The sequence below is a fragment of the Rhincodon typus genome, chromosome 33 (genome assembly GCF_021869965.1).
Source record: "Rhincodon typus isolate 14 chromosome 33, sRhiTyp1.1, whole genome shotgun sequence".
NCBI lineage: Eukaryota > Metazoa > Chordata > Chondrichthyes > Orectolobiformes > Rhincodontidae > Rhincodon > Rhincodon typus.
The window spans coordinates 2780265-2787366 of record NC_063364.1 but is presented as its reverse complement, the minus strand read 5'-3'; positions in this window follow the sequence as shown (position 1 = coordinate 2787366).

Below are 7102 nucleotides of genomic sequence, written 5' to 3'. Positions count from 1 at the left end.
GGTGCCTATATACACAATGACAGCTGGCTGTTCACCCTCCCCCTGCAGAATTTCCTGCAGCTGCTCTGAGACATGCTTGTCCCTTGAACCAGGAAGGCAACATACTATCCTGGACTCTCTTTTGCGGCCACAGAAACGCCTATCTATTCCCCTTACAATTGAATCCCCTATCACTACAGCTCTGCCATTCTTTTTCCTGCCCTCCTGTGCAGCATAGCCAGTCACTGTGCCATGAACCAGGCTGCTGCCACCTTCCCCTGGTGAACCATCTCCCCCAAAATGTTTTGGAGGAAGATGACTGCAGGGGACCCCTGCACTACCTTCCTATTCTTCCTCTGCCTGTTGGTCACCCATTCCCTAAGTTCCTCAGTAAGTTTTATCTTGGTGTGACCAACTTACTGAGACTTATGGATGCTCCAAAGTGAATCCAGCTGCAGCTGCAGCTGCAGCTGCAGAGCTGTCAAGCGATCAGATAGGAGCAGCAGCTGGACACACTTGCTGCACATGAAGGAGTCAGGGACTTTGTAATTCCCACATCGCACAGGAGGAGCGTGACATGGGTCTGGGATCTCCTGCCATGACTTAACCCTTAAGTTAACAACAATAGCAAAGTGAAGAGAAAATAAGAGAGAAGAGAAACTTCTTACCAGTCACCAGCCACTCACTTGCCTGCTGTCTGTGACTTCACTGTTACACTTCCTTCTACTTCTCCTTTACACTTGTGTCTTTAGCAGCTGCAGTAGTTCGCTCCTGCTCCGGTTGCCTTGCCTCACTGCTGCTTGCCTTCCTCAGCAAAGCCCGGTGTTCACTTAAGCTTACACTTAAACCTCCAGCAGCACTTCAACCACAAAGCTGCCCTTCTCAAAATGGCTGCTTCGAAAATAGCCACTCTGCTATGGCTTGTCTTCCCTTTATTCGCTCCTTGCCTTCCTTTTATTCACCATCTGGCGCTTACCCTACCAAGGGAAAGATTTGTTCCTATCTACCCTATCTATGCCCCTCATAACTTTGTACACTTCAATCAGGCTTCCCCCTGAGCCTTCTCTGCTCTAAGGAGATCCAAGCCAATCTAGTTTCTCTTCATTGTTGAATCATTCCAGCTCAGGCAACATCTTGGTGAATCTCCTCTGCAACCTCCCTACTGCAATCACATCCTTCCGATAGTATGTTGGCCATAACTGCATGCAGTACTCTAGTTGTTGCCTAACTGATGTCTAATAGAGATCCATCATAACCTCCTTGATCTTGTATTTAATACTTTGATTAATAAAGCAAATACCACATAGGCCTTTTTAACCACCTTATCTACTGTCCCGTTGCCTTCAAGGATCTGTGGACATGCACAGCAAGGTCCCTCTGATCCTCAGTACTTCTTAGGGTCCTACGATTCATTAAGTACTTCCTTGCTTTGGTAGTCATCCAAAATTCGCCTCACACTTTTCCAGATTAAATTCCATTTACCATTGTTTTGCCCATCTGTCCAGACAGTCATTACTTTCTTGGAGTCAAAGACTTTTCTTTGTGGACGATAAACAGCAAAGGGTCCAGCACTGAACCTCACTTTGCACCACTGGACACAGGTTTCGAATCTGAAAAGCAACCTTTGAACATCACCCTTTGTCTCTTGTGAATAAGCCTATTTGGATCCAAATTATTAAATTGCCCTGGATCCCATGGCCTCATCCTTCCTTGAGCAGTCTGTCAGTTCACACCTTGTCAAAAACCTTACTGAAGTCCATGTGGACTATATCAATTGTATTACCCTCAATTTCAATTTTCCTTTATGATCTACCAACACTGAAAATAGGAAGATGACTGACACATAGCAAGCTTTCCAACATGTGAAAGCTGATTCATGAAGGGAATTTGTTCACATTATTATATTGTTTTTAAATGCATTCACAGGATACAGGTATTGCTGGCTAGGCCAGTATCTATTGACTGCCCCTAATTACCCTGGAGAAAGTGGTGATGAGCCACATTTTTGAACCACTGCAATCCTTGGATGCAGCTACACCTACAGTGCTGTTAATGAAGGAGTTCCAGGATTTTGACCAAACATTCGAAATGCTACATCTCACCCAGAAACTGAAAACATATAGTTTTAAATAACCTATAATTGAGATTTGATCTTTATTGAAATAAAGAGTCTGTGGTAAACTGTTCAAGTGACACTACTGGTTTGCAAACAGAGCCATTGTGTTCTGACACTTTGGGTATAGTTGGGATTTGGGTTTCTGTCACTTTGGAATAGTAAGATCTGTCAGAAATACCTTCAACGTTTTTGTTTACTTTTCTACTGTCAGTAATTAACTAAAATCAGGTACGGGGACACAGTGATATCGTGTTAATGTCAACCAGAGGTTAATGCTCTGAGGAGATAGGTTCAAATTCCACCATGGGAGCTGGTGGAATTTAAACTCAATTAATAAAGTTGGAAATAAAATCTAGTCTCAGTAATAATGATCATAAATCAGCGGTGTGGTGTATTTTAAAACTTCACTGTCCTTACCTGGTCTGGCCTACATGTGACTTCAAAACCACATGTGAGCTGACATTGGAAAAATTAAGATGAATCAAATCAGGACACCAATGGAAGGACAATGATATTTGATTTAGTACGAATGTGAAACAACATCAGAAATGGCAACATACTGAATAGAGTGGAAGAATTTCATACCCTTGGCAGGAACATGGCTTTAAACAATGTAAGGTTGGGGACTAGATATTCCCAACCATGGTATTTTCTTAAGGTAAAGTAGAAAAGAAGAAGAGTGCTAGAATTATTAATTTAGGATTAAATTAGAAATCATAGATTTTATTAAATGAACTGTCAGGTGGAGTATGGCGTTGAGAAATAGTAAGGGATTTGCTACAATATTTGGATTCCTATGTGGGTCTTGTTCTATGAGAAGAATCTGCCAATATCAATTACCATGGAAATAAGTCAGATAAAGGAATTGCTGGACATGTATCCCTGAAAAGCTAGAATCATGCAAAATAGCATAGATTTTAACCAACAGATGGGCAACAACACTTGGTCTGCCAGTAAACTCATTTTTACTTCTTAATAAATGTTTTGCTTCCGTACAACTCCAAGTAAGAGAGAGAGCCTGAGTTCTGGAACAGACCATGTGGGAGGTCTGAGAACAGGTCCAAAGTTCATCAAAAAAAAACCTTTCGGTGAAAGTTCACAGCAGACTGATTGTGAAATTACAAGCATCTCTGGAAATCAGAACCAGAAGAAAAACAAACAAAACAGTGAAATTTCATAGCTGACCTTGGAGAGACCTCATTATCGGAATTAGTCACAGCTGGGAGTGTCAGGATTTCATTGTTTAGCTAAATGTTCGTTTTTAAGACTTATAAAACTTATAACTTAGAACTTAAGTGTTAAGTTATCACAGAGCAGTGTTTTTAGGATAGTAAAACTGTGGTATTTTCTGAGTCTGTAGATTAAGATCTAGTGATGGCCTTCGATTTGTCCATTTCCCAAAATGAATCTTTGTGGCAAAGATTTTATTTGATGATCACGCGCAACCTGTCACACAGGGCTCTCCACTGTTAAATGACTTATAGTGCCATCATGGTTCTCCATGAAGAGATTGGTCATGCATTTTGTGAAGATAAGTCTCAAGTGCAGGCGGCCTTTCACGTTCATCAGTATAAAAGATGACTTTGAGTGAAATAGTGCATGCAAATACAGAGTAACTCTTGTCAAAACAAAATAAATCTCCATTCAACAATGTCCACAGGCTGTACTATTAGAACACCATTGGCACAATACTTGACAAATTTACAGACGTTTGCAGTCAGATATTAAAATAAAAGCACAATGCAGCAAGTTTCTGTATGGGTTCTGCACACCCTTTGTATCCTGTCAGATGTGGGAGGTTAGGGAGAAGCTCCTGATTACTAAGCCTACAGGAGTATGTTTGATTGCGAATCCTATTGGATCGGTTGGAGTTCAGTTATCTCAAACAAGTATGCTGTTTTGGAAAATGTGGGGGTTGATGGACTCACTGGGGAATGTAGCACTGGCAGCCCAAGTTTCCGGTACTAAAACTGGCTCTACTGGGGCTATGTCAGGTTCCAACTGATCGATTGTGATCGGGGTCTCTCTAGTCAGGGATGCAGACGTTTCTTTGGCCAACAGCAAGCCATCAGAATGCTCTGTTGCCTCTTTGGTGCCGGGGCAAAGATATTTTGGAGACAGTGCAGAATGGAGAGTGACCAGTTATTGTACACGTTGGTATCAATGACATAGGAAGAGAAAAGAACGAGGTTCTGAAGAGAGAATATAGGAAATTAGGCAGGAGTTTAAAAAGTAGGTCCTCAAGGGTATCAATATCTGGATTATACCCAGAGAGTAGGAATAGGAGGATAGAACAGATGAGTGTGTGGCTGAGGAGTTGGTACAGGGGGCAGGAATTTGCATTTTTGGACCATTGGAATCCCTTCTGGTGTAGAAGTAACCTGTATAAGGACATTTTGCACCTGTATTGGACGGGGACCAATATCCTGGTGAGGAAATTTGCTAGTGCTACTTGGGAAGATTTAACCTAGTAAGGAAAGGCGGGGTGGGATGGGGGTGGTATCCAAAGAGATATTGAGAAAAGAGATGAGTCTGAGACTAATACATTTGAGAAGTGGTGCAAGTCAAACAATCAAAGCAGGCAACAGCAAGGCAGAGAATGAGGTAAGACTGATAAATTAAACTGCATTTATTTCAATGTATGAGGCCTAACAGGTAAGGCAGATAAACTCAGTCCGTCGTTGAGAACATGGAACTGGAATATCATAGCTATTACAGAAATGTGGCTGAGGGGAAGATCAGGACTGATAGCTTAATGTTCCAGGGTATAGATGCTATAGGAAAGATGGAAAAGAGGCAAGAGAGGAGAGGCAGTGGAGTTTTTGATTAGGGACAAAATTACAGCTGTACTTAGGCAGGATATTCCTGGGAGTACATCGCTGAAGTTATTTGAGTGGAACTGAGAAATAAGAAAGGGATGATCTCTTTGTTGGGATTGTACTACAGGGATCCCCAATAGTCAGTGGGAAATTGAGAAGCAAATTTGTAAGGAGATCTCACTTATCTGTAAGAATGGTAGGGTAGTAGTGGTAGGAGATTTTAACTTTCCAAACATAGACTAATGATCAGGGCTTGGATGAGAAGAATTTGTCAAGTGTGTACAAGAAAATTTTACTGTTCAGTGTGTGGATGAACCTACTAGAGAAGGAGCAAAACTTGACCTTCTTGTGGGAAATAACGCAGGGCAAATCACTGAGGCGTCAGTGGGGAAGCACTTTGGGCTTGTGATCATAATTCTACTGGTTTTAAAAATGTAACAGAAAACCATAGACCTGATCCAAAAGTTAAAGTTCTAAATTGGAGGAAGGCCAATTTTGACGGTATTAGGCAAGAATGTTCAAAAGTTGATTGGGAGCGTATATTCACAGCTAAAGGGGTGGTTGGAAAGTGGGAGGCCTTCAAAAATGAGATGAGAATCCAGAGGCAGATTTCCTATCAATGTGAAAGGCAAGGCTTGTAGGTGTAGGGAATGCTGGATAACTAGAGAAATTGAGACTCTGGTCAAGAAAAAGAAGGAAACAGGTATGGATGGCTGCGATTGAGTGAATCCCTCAAAGAGTATCAGGGCAGTAGGAGTATACACGGGAGGGCAAAAAGAGGATATGAGATAGCTTTGCAAATAAGGCTAAGGAGAATCCAAAGAGATTCAACAAATACATTAAGGGCAAAAGTGTAACTAGGGAGAGAATAGAGCCCCTTAAAGATCAGTACGGCCGCCTATGTGTGGAATTGCAGGAGATGGGGGAGATACTAAATTAATACTTTGCGTCATTATTTACTGTAGAGAAGGATATGGAAACTAGAGAACTCAGAGAAATAAACAGTGATATCTTGAAAAGTGTCCATATTACAGGGGAGTAGGTGCTGGATGTCTTAAAATGCATAAAGGTGGATAAATCCCTGGGATCCGATCAGGTGTGTCCCAGAACTTTATGGGAAGTTAGGCGAGTGATTGCTGGGCTCCTTGCTGAGATATTTGGATCATTGATGGCTGTGAGTTAGATGTTGGAAGACTGGAGGGTGGCTAATGTGGTGCCATTATTTAAGAAAGGTAGTAAGGAAATGCCAGAGAAATATAGACCGACTAGCCTGATGTCAGACGTGGGAAAGTTGCTGGAGGGGATTCTGAGGGACAGGATCACATGTATTTGGAAAGGTAAGGACTGATTAGGGATAGTCAACAAGGCTTTGTGTGTGGAAAATCGTGCCTCACTAACTTGAATGAGTTTTTCAAAGAAGTGACAAAGAAGATTGATGAAGGCAGAGCAATAGACGTTGTCTGTGTGGACTTCAGTAAGGCGTTCAACAAGGTTCAACAAGGTTCCTCATGGTAGACTGGTTAGCAAGGTTAGATCACATTGAATCCAGGAAGAGCTAGCCATGGGGATGCAAAATTGGTTTGAACATAGGAGATAGAGGCTGGTTGTGGAGGGTTGTTTTTTGGACTGGAGACCTTTAACCAGCAGGTTGCCGAAAGGATCAGTGCTGGTTCCACTGCTTTTTGTCATTTATATAAATGATTTGGAATTGAATATTGGAGGAATAATTAGGAAGTTTGCAGCTGACACCACAATTGGTGATGTAGTGGTCAGTGAAGAAGGTTATCTCAGCGTACAACGGGTCCTTAATCAGATGGACTGAGGAATGGCAGATGGAGTTTAGATAAATGTGAGGTGTTGCATTTTGGTAAGGCAAATCAGGGCAGGACTTGGCACTTAATGGTACGGTCCTGGGGAGTGTTGCTGAACAAAGAGACACTGGGGTGCAAGTTCATCGTTCCTTGTAGGTGGAGTGACAGGTGGACAGGGTAGTGAGAAAGGCGTTTGGTATGCTTGCCTTTATTGGTCAGTGCATTGAATGTAGGAGTTGGGATATCATGTTGCAGTTGTACATGACATTGTTTAGGCTACTTTTGGAATACTGCATTCAATTCTGGTCTCCCTGCTATAGGAAAATGTTGTTAAACTTGAAAGGGTTTGCAAGGGGTTGGAGGGTTTGAGCAATAGA